The 13,775-nt window shown below is 47.7% G+C and overlaps 1 protein-coding gene across 3 annotated transcripts in view; it reads right to left on the minus strand.

The window, feature by feature from the left end:
• CEP192 (centrosomal protein 192) overlaps window positions 1–13,775 on the minus strand; it is a 1,292,743-nt gene that overhangs the window by 249,906 nt on the left and 1,029,062 nt on the right. The gene's annotated exons all lie outside the window — the stretch shown is intronic.

Here is a 13,775-nt window from a genome sequence, read left to right on the forward strand (position 1 = left end):
TGAAGTTAAGGTATTTATGTTTTACTGAATATTTAACATCTAACATTCGCTTGCTTGTATTTAATTGTATCACACATTACTTGTATCGCCCCCCTGGCGTCTTTTCCAGTTTCGATGTAACCCGGTGTGATTTGTATTTTATACAGGAATGTCGGTATAAAAAAAGATAAAAATAAATAAGTATAATAGCCTTCCTTATGAAAAGACAGTAATTTACCACTAATGCATATCTTATTGCGAAAACACAACAAATAAGATTAATATAATTGCCTACATGCTAGTAAAATACCTCAACTCGGTCACACAAAAGCCGACCTTCACCAAGGACAGAAAGACCAAAAATTATAAATATGGAGACAAACTGGAATGGAAACCAAAAAAGCTACGCTGTATGCAATGCAAACCTGGAGAAATGGAAACAAATATAACGCCTAACATATTCCCAGGATCTGCAATAATGCACACAAACTAATCTGCACAAAGTTACACCTGCATTATGGCATGCACTCCAACAGCAACAACCCTATCTATGAAAAGGTAACACTACAAATATTAAACCAAGCCCTAAACACCAATATACTTCGTATTAGGAAAACAGAATAAGCCAAGCTGCTATAGAACCCCAAGTAGAAATGATTGTAAAACTATACTAATAAATGTTTCAAAACAGCTGATGAACAGAATAATATCCAACAATTAAAAATTCATAAAAATTATCCAAATACCAATTAAATATTTCAAAACAGACAGATTACATAATACCCAATAATTAAAATGGCAGTCAATCAAGAAAAATAAACTTTAAAAGACACCTTTACTTACCATCTCCAGCAACTCTCCTACTCCTTTCTCTTGCAGGCCAAAAGCACACACCAGAAGCAGCAGCGGCTGCTGAAGCTCTGTTCTCATGATCCTCTTCTTAGGGCCCACAACCAGTCACACTCTTGCATCCATTCACGCCCACACACACACCAGCCCTCACCCAAGCATCCATTCACACCCACACACATACCAGCCCTCACCCAGGCACCCATTCAACACATGCATGCACCGGGCCTCACCACCAAACCTCTTCTTCCTTCGCTGCAGGGATGGGCTCCAGTTCTGCCACGACTTTATTCCAGCGGGACTTCTTTTTCACCGCCACGGGGATGGGCTCCTGTGGCGGCCTTGCTTGGCCAGGGTCAGGCTTCCTCTTCGCTGCCACAGGGATGGGATCCTGTGGTGGCCTTGATTCACTGGGGTCGGGTTTCCTCTTCATCACCATGGGGATGAGCTCCCGTGGCAGCCTTGTTTCATCAAGGGTTGGGTTTCTTCGGCCTCGCTTTGATACTGCCACTCCTCCCAACCCCCCACCCCTGGCCTATGCTATTTCCCTTCTTTCTGCCTCACCAGCCAATCAAAAGCTTCCTCCCTTCTTCCTACTCCCACTAGCAGGCAGAAGGGAGGCGGCTTCCGATTGGCCTGCGCAGGGGCAGGAAGAATGGAGGAGACTTGCCATTGACCCATGGAGGCAGGGAGCGGGGAAGCACAACCGGGGTAGGGGGGCACCAGGAGCCGTGACACACCTGCCGGTGCTTGGCGATACATCAGTTGATAATCGCTACTGTAGGGAGTTGCAGGGAGAAGCCATAAAGGCATCAAGAGGAATATGAAGAAACTCTAGAGAATAGCCTTCTCATCACTTCCAGGATCCATTGGTCTGACTTAATCTGAACCCACCTCTGATAAAAACGAGGTAGATGCTCACCTATCTCCTGCCCCAGCAGGTGGGTTAACACAACTTAATTGTGAAGATCGAGGTACTTCGCAACCAAAGCCTGCATTTTTCCGAGGTTTTCTGGGCCGAAAGGACAGACCTACCAAAAGGCTGACACCTCTGAGTCATTGCTCTCCTATAGAGATGAAAACGCCTATAGTCTCCAGTATGGCCTCTTGCCCCAAAAAGACATGATCCAGGTTCTTATCCTTTGGCAAATAAGGGACTTTATATTCCCCCCATCAATTTGCCATTTTCTTCAACTCACTGCCAAATAAAAGAGAACCCTTAAAGGGTAAATACATGATACTGGACTTAGAAATTGTGCCCGCTGACCAATTTCACAGCCACAGCTGTTGCTTAGCCAATATCACAGAAGCCACCCCTCTGGTGTCAGTTCGAACATGGTCATAGCCCACATCAGCTAAGGTGGTGGCTCCCAGTTCCATTACCGCTCTGCTATTTGACCCGCTTCATTAGTTTTCTGAGAGAGGGACAGACTAGCCTGAGCCACCAGGGAGCAACAAGAGGCAATTTGCAAATTCATCATCATGGCTTTAAAGGCCTTCTTAAGGATAACTTCAATTCTCATATCCAGAGCATCCTTTAAATTAGTCAGTCATGCATATATCCACAATGCTTTTCGAGGAGAATACTGAAGAGCTGCACTTCCTGCAGGGTTATAGGTACTAGGGCTGACGTCAGATTGAAATCTGATCAGTCTCCAACTGCTGTCAGGAGTACACTATACCCATTGGTCCTGAGTCCATCTGTCTACAGTAAGGAAAACTAAATTATCAGGTAAGTAATTTCTCCAATAGGCAATTTTCCAGATACGGAAACATATGAACCTAAAAGTTTATGCAAAAATGTGATGTCAGCAAGATATTTTGTGAACACATGTGGGGGCTGATGTCAGGTCAAAAGGCAGTATGCTATACTGGAGGAGACATTTACTTATTACAAATCTGAGATACTTCCTATGAATTGAATGTATTGCTATGTTAGTGTAAGCATCCTTTAAATCCAAAACACATTGCCAGTCTCCTTTAGAATGGGTAATGAGGTGCCCAGGGAAGTCACCTTGAATGCCATCATGAGATTGTTTTAAGACCATTAGATTCAGGATGGGATGGAATACTTTTTTTTTTTGTTTTTTGCAAAGCAGGAATTTTCTGGAATAAAATCCTCTCTGCAGCCTCCCCACCCAATGGTTAAACAGGTTCAAATGCACTGGGCTTAAAGAGTTCCGAATACTGCCTTGAGTTTTAATTCTTGTTGGTGAGAAATTTGGAAGTAAGGGCAATGGTCTATTAAAGCCCTTTAAAACTATCCAAGACACTCGGATGTCAGTAGGTACAATGGGCCTCGAGTAGATGAAGAACCTTAGCCTCCCTTCAGCAGGAAGTTTCTCTGGGATCTAGAATGGAACAATGACTATAATTTTTGGACTCAATCAAAAATCTATCCCTGGTTTTCACTCAGTAGTAGAGTAGGGCTTAAGAGTTTCTACCTTAATGATGGTGAAAGCAGAGTTGCTTACCTGTAACAGGTGTTCTCACAGGACAGCAGGATGTTAGCCCTCACATATGGGTGAGGTCAGTGGACGGAGCCCAGTTACGGAAAACTTTTCTGTCAAAGTTTCTATAAAGCTTTGACTGACACTGGCACACTGAGTGCACTGAGCATGCTCAGCCTGCAATTATCCCTGTGACCACAGGTGTCTCCCCCTCAGTCTAGTCATAGCAAAAAGCGCAAGCGAAACTAAAAATAATAATAAAACGTATGTAGACCCAACTCCGCGGGGTGGCGGTTGGGTTTCGTGAGGACTAACATCCTGCTGTCCTGTGAGAACACCTGTTACAGGTAAGCAACTCTGCTTTCTCACAGGACAAGCAGGATGGTAGTACTCACATATGGGTGAGTACCGAGCTGAGGATGCCCGAGGGTGCACCAAATGCACCCAAAGACAAGCAAAAGGCGCAACGACGGGGGTGGAATTTGGTAAGGAGGGCATCCTGAAACCCGTAACGGGTTGGTGGAAGGATGTTGGGTAGTTAAACTGAAAAGAAGATGAGTAGACGAACTGGCCAAACATGGAAGCATGCCGGCCAGTCTTACCTAAGCAATAATGGGCTGCGAAGGTATGGAGAGAGCTCCAGGTTGCAGCCTTACAAATATTTACAAGTGGCACCGGCCGAAGGTGAGCTAGTGAGGCTGGTACAGCCCTAACAGTGTGTGGTTATACACGGTGTTGTAGTGAAATGCCTGCTTGTTGGTAGGAAAAAGAGATACAGACCGTCAATCAGGAGGAAAAGCTCTGTTTGCCCACTGGAACTCGCAGCTTGGCTTTTGCCACAGAAGGAAAGAGTTAGGTGTAATTCCTATGGAGTGTAGTGTGGTCTAGATAGAATGTAAGTGCACTTTTACAGTCCAAGGAGTGGAAAACCCTCTCGCCCTGGTGAGAGAGGTGTTGGGAAAAAGTGGGCAGAGTATATTCTGAGTAAGGTGAGATTCTGCGCCTACCTTAAGAAGGATATGAAGTTGAATACGTAAGACCACTCGGTCACGGAGGAACACAGGGTCGGGTGAGTATGTAACAAGGTGTGGAACTCTCTGACCCTGTTGGCAGAAGTGATGACTACGAGGGAAAGAATTTCCCATGCCAGACTGTTAAGTAAGAGGAATGGAAAGGCTCGAACGGGGAACGTATGAGTCTAAATATAGGCCCCATTCCGTAACCAGTAAAAATAGAGGCGGCTTAATCAGTGGATAACCCATGGTAAGCTGACTCAGAAGGGGTTGAACCGTTAATCTGGTATCCCCACTCCCAAGTGGTACGCCAATTGGAACCGAGGTGTACCCCATGTGGAGGATGTCTGGGGAGCAGAATCCGAGGGAGTAAGAGAAAAGAGTGGTGTAGAAAAAAAGGGGGTAATACCCTTTTTATTTTTTATTTATTTATTTAAGGTTTTTATATACCGGCAATCATGAGGACATATCTTGCTGGTTTACATGAAACGGGGTGCATTAAATACATCAAACTAAAACTGTGGTGATCGAAGGAAACAGTTACAATTAACAAGGGTCACAGAACTTGGAGAAGAAGGAAGAGATAGGAAAGAATAACGTAATAATAAATAATAAAGTAATAATTTTATTATAAATAAATAAATAATTTTATTATAAATAATAAAATAATAAAGTAATAATATTTTATTTATTTATAAATAATAAATAAATAATAAAGTAATAATTTTACTCTGTAGAGTATGCGCCATGTGGTAAATCATGCCATTTTGAATGGTAAGATTTATGTGTGGAAGGTTTTTGTGACGCTACCAGTACCTGAGAACATCAGTGAGTCTACGATTTGAGAATGACCTGTGAGAAGGTGAATTGGTTACTGGTGTGATAGATTGAGAAGTATGGAAAAACATACTGGTCTCAGCCAGGACGTGGGTCTAAGAAACAGTGAACCCCATCCAGGTGCAGCATAATAAGAGTGCTGGCTATGAGAGGCATCGAAAGAGACACATATAAGAGGCCTTTGTTGCAGCAAAGGCGTCCATGGGAACGCATTCGAGACATGTGTAGGGAGTAGAATCTGTCCACCGTATGGTTCGATTCAGACGCAGAGGGCAAGGTCGGTTGACCTCAGCACTAGAAGATTTTTCTCGCTACACATGTACTCCAAGACCATCTGAGAGGATGGAAACCTGTATGGAGAAGATCTGCTAGTGCATTCATCAGTAAGTCTGTTAGATAAGTGGCCTGGGGATGCATGGAGTGAGCAAGGGCCAAGGGCAGAGTTGCACAGCTTCCTAGCAGAGCAGCTAAGAGGTTGTGCGTGCTTGTGTGTTGGAAATACCACAATGTCACTATGCTGTCTGTCTGTATGCACAAAGGTTTGTTGCAGAGGCAGTATTGTAAGGCATAAAGGCATAACTCATGGCTCAAAGCTCCAGGAAGTTGATGTGAAGCTCTGCATGGAGCGGAATAGACGCAAATTGGGTTGAGAAGATGTTAGTTTGAATTCTGCAACCCTGAGTAAATGCGAGCATGAGCAAGACCAGCCAAGGATTTGGTTCTAGATCTGCAATATGGATCAGGGACGAAAGCGGTTGAACAGCTTAGATGCACAGATAATTGAAATTTCACTGAATCTCACTCATAGCAAATCTGGACCTATGAGTAAAGTACATGGTGAAAAAATCCTGTGGCCCAGCAATGAAAGAATTGAGGGGCTGAAGTTATGTTGTATGCACGCAGAGATATATAGGAATTTGTCAGAATGTCTGCGCGGTTGTTAGACATGAAGTTCGTTGTGACTGTGGTGTCCAGAAGTATTCTATATGGGATTTATGGTAGTTAACAGCAATCCCAGATAGTAGATTTATAGTGAGTCGTGAAGAAGATAGAGCTCCTTGCTTGGATTGACTGTTATGCAGCTGTCCATGCAAGGAAAAGCATGAATGATATTTTACTCTGTAGAGAAACAGCAATCACTGCTAGTGATTTAATGAAATACCCAAGTTGCCAAAGCTGGAGCAACTGGCAGAGCTTGGGATTGTAATATTGTTGACTCACCATGAAGCACATAGAAAGATTAGAGGAGAGAGGCAACCTACTTACTGCGGTATGGAAGTATGGTGACGAGAAACACCATTTTACCTGTCCCTTCTGAAGAAAGTTGATATTTCTGAGGTCCAGGATGGGTGGAGAGCAACTACTTTCTGATGAAAGAAAGAATAGTGAGATTAAAACTCCCCCCCCCATGAGCTTTGTAGCGTCCGGGGGACTGTACCCTGAACCTTGATACCAAGTGGGGTGGCCGCTCTGATATCCGGCAAGTTGAGAGATTAGGTGGTGTCCAACTGGCGGGGCTGATGTAATCTCCCACGGAAGCGTGAGTGGTAATAGTCTTACCCGCATTTCCGTGTGCTGTACAAGAAAACTTCGAGACCTGTTGCCAGGCCTCGAGGTGGATTTGCAATTGAGGCAGTGTTTGCTGGATCTTGTATCTAGCAGATCAGTAAATGCATCTAGGATTTCGGTCCTTAATTAGGAACCAGAAGCCAGAGTATTAATCTGTACAGAGTCCTGTTGCTGACAACGGGAGGATGTCCTGATGCAATCCCAAATGATTGGTAGAGAGGTTCTCTTGGTATTGTGTTCGACATAGCTGGCAATAGTGATATATGACACTAATACGGTTCTTGGAAGACAAGACGACCTAGAACTTTTCGAACCATGTGGCCCGATTTAGAGAACAGGTCTCAATGGGATTGTCGCTGAAGCGGGATTAGAGTACTTACCATCCATTGTGGATCGCAGGATGAGCCGGTGAAGATCAATGGCTCCATGGATTTCAGGAGGCATCGAGGGACAGCCTGAAGGACGTAAACGTCCGACTCAACTCTGTAACCTGGTATGGTAGTGCAGGTACAGAGGAGACAGGCTGAGCATGTCTAGCACTACCACAGTAATTTGTGGAGGGTCAGAACCCCGCACTGGTGTCGGTGGGGTAAAGCCTCGGGTACAGGGGAGCCATTATGATTCATGAATCCGGTCCTCTTTGCAGGGGCTCGATGTACCGTGACGCCAGTGCAGAATTCCTCGGAACTCGGTCTGGTCATTCTGCAGCACCGAGGACTGCCAGCACTGTGTGGAACAGTGGTGGTGGCAGTAGCGATGTTGCTTGGCCCAGGCATTCTCCAGCACAGAGTAGGATAGCACCGATGTCATGGATGGCGTCTGTGGCGGATGGTCACTGTGCCGGTGAAAATGAGTGCCATGGTGCTCGGCCCAGTCTTTCCCCAGCGCCGAGGTGGATGCCCTCGCTGTCTTGGATGGCGAATGATGACTGTCAGCATGCCTGCACTACTCCTGGCACTATGTAGTGTCGTAGGCTGATATGGGGCTTTAGTGAAGAATCCAAAGCATGGAGCACTGTGTTTAGGCGAGGGCATTGCATGTAGGTGCTATGTCGGTATTGACGGCGGCATAGAAGCGACTTCGAGGGTATAGTCAAAAATATAGATGAAAAATCATCGATGGCCCGGCCAGAGCAACGATAACAGTGATGGAGGCACCAACGGCATCGGCGTAGCTATCGATGGAATCAATGGCCGCATCGATAGGAACGACGAGGACACAGATGGAAACGACATGGGTGTCGTCTGCATCGATGGATGGAGACTGGCGCCGACCTGGTCATTGATGACTGCATTAACCTGGGCATCGATGGCACAGACCCAGGTTACAGAATTGAGTCGGACGTTTATGTCCTTCAGGCTGTCCCTCGATGCCTCCTGAAATCCATGGAGCCATTGATCTTCACCGGCTCATCCTGCGATCCACAATGGATGGTAAGTACTCTAATCCCGCTTCAGCGACAATCCCATTGAGACCTGTTCTCTAAATCAGGCCACATGGTTCGAAAAGTTCTAGGTAGTCTTGTCTTCCAAGAACCGTATTAGTGTCAGATATCACTATTGCCAGCTATGTCGAACAGACGACACCAAGGTATGCATCGATGGCATCCACCCGGGCATCAATGACATCGATGGAAAAATCAGTGCCATGGATGAAAACATCGATGACACTGACAGAATCTATGCACGGATCGATGGCATCTATGGACTGCGGGGGGAGGGGTATCGATAGCATCGAGGAAGGCAAGATGGCCTGGATGGGGGTACAGATGGTAGCGTTGGGGGCATCGACTGCACAAAGGTACCAAGGTAATTGATGGAGGTATGGATTCGACAGAGGCCCTGGCGGCAATGGTAACCGTGGAAGTCCCTATCCCACTAGTGCTAATAACCAGGCAGAGGGTCACAGGAGGACATTCGCAGGCTATGTGGGGCTAACTGTGAAAACATAGGGAGAGGGAAGGCCGCAATTCGGTTGGTAAGCTGGGGAAACTGTAGTGAGGTGACAGGAACAGACTGAAAAACAGGGCATACTAATCACAGAGTGTCGATTAAATGTACACGAAGGGAGACCTGTGCAGGGAAAAAGTGTTTGTGAAGTAAAAGTTTAAGTGTTTCCGTGTGGAAAAATTGTGAGAATTTCTCACAGAGCTCCTAACCGCTATGCTTACTGCAGAGCGGAAAAAAGAAGACAGGGGTCACAGGGATAATTGCAGGCTGAGCATGCTCAGTGCAATCTGTGTGCCACTGTCAGTCAAAGCTTTATAGAAACTTTGACAGAAACGTTTTCCGTAACAGGACTCCGTCCACTGACGTCACCCATATGTGAGGACTACCATCGTCCTCGTCCTGTGAGAAAAACAATGGTGAGATTACTTACCTGATAATCTCGTTTTCCTTAGTGTAGACAGATGGACTCAGAACAAGTGGGTATAGTGTGCTCGTGCTAGCAGTTGGAGACGGATCTGACGTCAGCACGGGTACATATACCCCCACAGGAAGTGAAGCTCTTCAGTAATCTTCCTTGCTAAAGCAGTTATGGATATATGTGTTCTGACTATCAATGAAATAGTGAAAACAGGATTCCCCTGACCGATTGATAGTAGCTGGAGACCGCCAGCATTCCCAACCGGAAGGCGTCGACACCTGGCAGAGTGGACGCACTCATGTAAGAAGTGATAAGGCTTACCTTGAATCAGTGAAACCAATGCAGACAGGCAGCTGGGCGGGATGCTGAGTCCATCTGTCTACACTAAGGAAAACGAGATTATCAGGTAAGTAATCTCACCATTTCCTGTCGTGTAGCCAGATGGACTCAGAACAAGTGGGATGTACAAAAGCTTTACTCCCGGACTGGGCAGGAGGCTGCCTGAGGACCGTGTAACACTGCCCTCGCAAATGCTGTGTCCTCCCTGGCCTGGAATCCAGACAGTAGAACCTGGAGAAGGTATGGAGGGAGGACCACGTCGCCGCTTTACATATTTCTGCAGGCGACAGCATCCTAGATTCAGCCCAAGATGCCCCTTGGGCTCTGGTAGAATGAGCCTTGACTAGAAGAGGCGGTGACTTCCCGGCCTCTACGTAGGCCGCTCTGATAACTTCTTTAATCCAGCAGGCGATGGTGGGCCGAGAGGCCGCTTCACCTTGTTTCTTCCCGCTGTGAAGGACGAACAGATGGTCAGTCTTTCATACTGTTTCTGTCATTTCCAGATATCTGGGCAGCAATCTGCTGATGTCGAGATGGCGTAGCAAACGCCCTTCTTCAGATTTCTTCAAACCTGCCGTAGTTGGCAAGGATATGGTCTGGTTGAGGTGAAATTGTGAGACTACCTTAGGCAAGAAGGATGGAACCGTGCGAAGATGGATAGCCTCAGGAGTGATTCTGAGAAAGGGATCACGGCAGGACAGTGCTTGTAGCTCTGAGATGCGGCGTGCTGAACATACAGCCAGCAAGAACACCATCTTCAAAGTGAGAGAACGGAGAGACAGGCCCCGAAGGGGTCTGAAGGTGGATCCCGCGAGGAAATCCAAAACAATGTTGAGGTTCCACAAAGGCACTGGCCACTTCAGTGGCGGACGAATGTGCTTAACTCCTTTCAGGAAGCGAGAAACATCTGGATGCGTGGAAATGGTCTTGCCATCCCTCCTGGGACCATAGCAAGACAGCGCAGCCACCTGAACCTTGATGGAGCTTAGGGATAGACCCTTCTGAAGCCTATCCTGCAGGAAATCCAGAACAATAGGGATTGCGGTCGCATGTGGATTGGTGCCATGAGTGTCGCACCAGGCTTCAAACACTCTCCAAATCCTGACGTAGGTGAGGGATGTGGAGAACTTGCGCGCTCGGAGGAGTGTATCTATCACTGGCTCCGAGTAACCTCTTTTCTTCAGTCTAGCCCTCTCAATGGCCAGACCGTAAGAGAGAATTGAGCCGGATCCTCGTGAAGGATGGGACCTTGACGTAGCAGGTCCTGGAGCGGAGGCAGGGGAAGAGCTGGCTCCCCTCTTCTGCTGCTTGGGCCGAAAGGACTGGTTCCTGGCCTGAGGTCGGGGTGCCTGATAGCAACCCCTATAGGGAATGAAGAGTTGGGAGCTTCTGCCTCTGGAAGGCCTTGGAAAGGCGCGCTGGTTCCTTTTGAACCTGTCTTCCGGCAGTCGAGGTATAGGAGAGGTACCCCATGTGTTGGCCAGTTTATCAAGGTCGCTTCCGAACAGGAAAGAACCCCTAAAGGGCATTCTGGTGAGGCGTGTCTTCGAAGGAGCATCGGCTGACCAGTTCCATATCCAGAGCTGCCTCCTGGCAGCTACAGAAGATGAGATCCCCTTGGCTGTTGTACGGACTAGGTCGGATGCAGCATCCGTGAGGAACGAGAGAGAGCACTCCATGTCTGCCGCCGGAGCATTGTTCCTGACCTGTGACAAACAGGAACGTGTCACCACTGTGCAGCAGGTTGCGATTCGCAAAGACAGAGCTGCCACCTCAAATGTCTGTTTCAGGATGGCGTCCAGTCGCCGGTCGTGAGGTTCCTTGAGGGCCGCCCCCCCCCCCCTCAACTGGAATGGTAGTGCGCTTGACCACCGCGCTAACCAAGGCGTCCACCTGAGGGCACGCCAGCATCTCCTTGATTGCCGGATCCAGGGGGTACATGCCTATCAGGCCCCGACCCCCTTTGAATGAGGCCGCTGGTGCAGCCCATTCCAGATCTATCAGTTGCTGTGCGGCTTGCAAGAAGGGAAAATGGCGGGCTGTAAGACGAAGACCTTCCAGCAGAGGGTTCTGTGTAGATGGCACCGTAGTGCTGGGGCCTGTAATATCCAACTCCGCCAGGCACTGAGACACTAGGTCGGAGAGATCTTCCTTGGGAAAGAACCGCCTCATGGTTCGATATGGCTCCATCCCCGAGGGAAGTTCCCCCTCTTCGGAGGGTTCTGATTCAGTCTCCGAGAGATCAGGGTCCGCCTGAACCGGACTGCCGGGAGGCGGGTGTGCTTGCCCACGATAAGGGCGCGAAGGTCCAGGGGCAGGATCCGCTGGAGCAGCAACAGGAGCAGCAGCAACAGCAACAGCAACAGCAGGGCCTGGACGGGAAGCTGATTGCATCTGTACAAAGGCATGGATCCCCTTAAAGAGATCCACCCAGGAAATGGAGGTGGTCTCAAGTCATCGGGGTACCAGGTCCCCCGGGATTCCAGGTTGTTCGAGACTGCCTGCGAGATCCGGGGTGGCCCCTGGGAAACTGTCAACAAACCTCGGTTGAGACTGGTCCTGGCTCGAGGCTCCCACTGCCTCCTCACATTGGGCACAAAGGGAGTCTGGCTCCTCTCTGAGCTGGCATGCTGAGCAGAGGCCGAGAGCTTTCACGCCGGAATCAGGAGGCGCCGCCGCCGGGGACACCGGGGCATTCGATTGTTCCATTGCGCGCTGAAGAATATGCGCTGAATAATATGCGGCAGCAATATGCGCTTAATACAATAAGCGCTCAATACAATAAGCGCTCAATACAATAAGCGCTCAATACAATAAGCGCTCAATACAATAAGCGCTCAATACAATAAGCGCTCAATACAATAAGCGCTCAACATAATATGCGCTCAACATAATATGCGCTCAACATAATATGCGCTCAACAATAAGCGACAGCTATATACGCTTAATACAATATGCGCTCAATAGTAAGCGGCAGCTATATACGCTTAATACAATATGCGCTCAATAATAAGTGGCAGCTATATACGCTTAATACAATATGCGCTCAATAAGAAGCGGCAGCTATATACGCTTAATACAATATGCGCTCAATAGTATGCGGACAGCAATATACGCTAAATACAATATGTGCTCAATAATATGCGGTCAGCAATATACGCTCAATACAATATATGCTCAACAATATGCAATATACGCTCAAATAAGAAGCGCTTAATATGATACAGGCGCCTATCATGGGTGCTCAATACCTGAACAGGGCCGACAAAATGGCGACCTCTGCGGCGTGCCGCCTACAGGCAACGTCGCCGATCCTCGAACTTCGGAGACCAAAAGTAAAAGTTGTGCGCCTTACCTGATCCTCAGCGCTTCCTGGCTGAAACCCGGGCGGTCTCCGGCTGCGGGGGGAGAGGGGAAATACCTTCACCGCCGCGGTTGAGGAAGGCACCCGCTGCCTCCCAAGTCCACGCTGGGACCGGGGCGCCTCTTAGCCCGACCCAAGCCCTTCCTGCTCGGGGGCTTGGTCCCTGCCGCGATTCGGCCACTGGACTGAGGCCTAAACCTCTGAGGGATCACGGAAATCACCTCGGGAAACTCAACTGGGGGAGGGACCGAATGGTATCACCGCAGGAGTGCGGGGCTCGATGTTCCTGTAGAAATTTAGTAAGTAGAAAGTAGATTGGAAACACGCTCAGCAAGCGTGCAGGCTCTCCAAACTGCTTTGGAGACGGAAATTACTGAAGAGCTTCACTTCCTGTGGGGGTATATGTACCCGTGCTGACGTCAGATCCGTCTCCAACTGCTAGCACGAGCACACTATACCCACTTGTTCTGAGTCCATCTGGCTACACGACAGGAAAAGCTCCATTGACAAAGATAAGCCAGACCCTGTAAATATTTTTTATGCTGGAAAAATGTGTTTTCTTGACCTTGGTGCCTCCTAGAAAACATTGGCTTGAGATTACAGTAAAGGAGGGGACCTGAAATGTGGTTTGGTGGTCTTTAAACATATCCACAGCCTCCTCAATCTCATCTCCAAAGAGATGTTCTTCAGTACAGAATACATCAATTACCTTTTCTTGCACTTCTTCATGAAGGTCTGATATTGTTGCCTTGAGCGTATGCATTCATCTATAGCCAATGCAGAGGGGCTCTTGAGGACATTTCCAAAGCATACGTCAAGTGTAACAAATGCCGTTCGTACTTATCGCCCGGGGCCATTAATAAACTGAACTTGGACTAAATCTATTGATGAAGATATTAAGTGAAGCCTTGTGACTTCTCAAGATGGCATGCAATTACTGCATCATGTAGGTCTGCTAAGATGCTATGCAGAACTAGAGCATAGCATTCTGGTAATGTCTTCTCCTGA

The sequence above is a fragment of the Rhinatrema bivittatum genome, chromosome 2, assembly GCF_901001135.1.
Source record: "Rhinatrema bivittatum chromosome 2, aRhiBiv1.1, whole genome shotgun sequence".
Lineage (NCBI taxonomy): Eukaryota > Metazoa > Chordata > Amphibia > Gymnophiona > Rhinatrematidae > Rhinatrema > Rhinatrema bivittatum.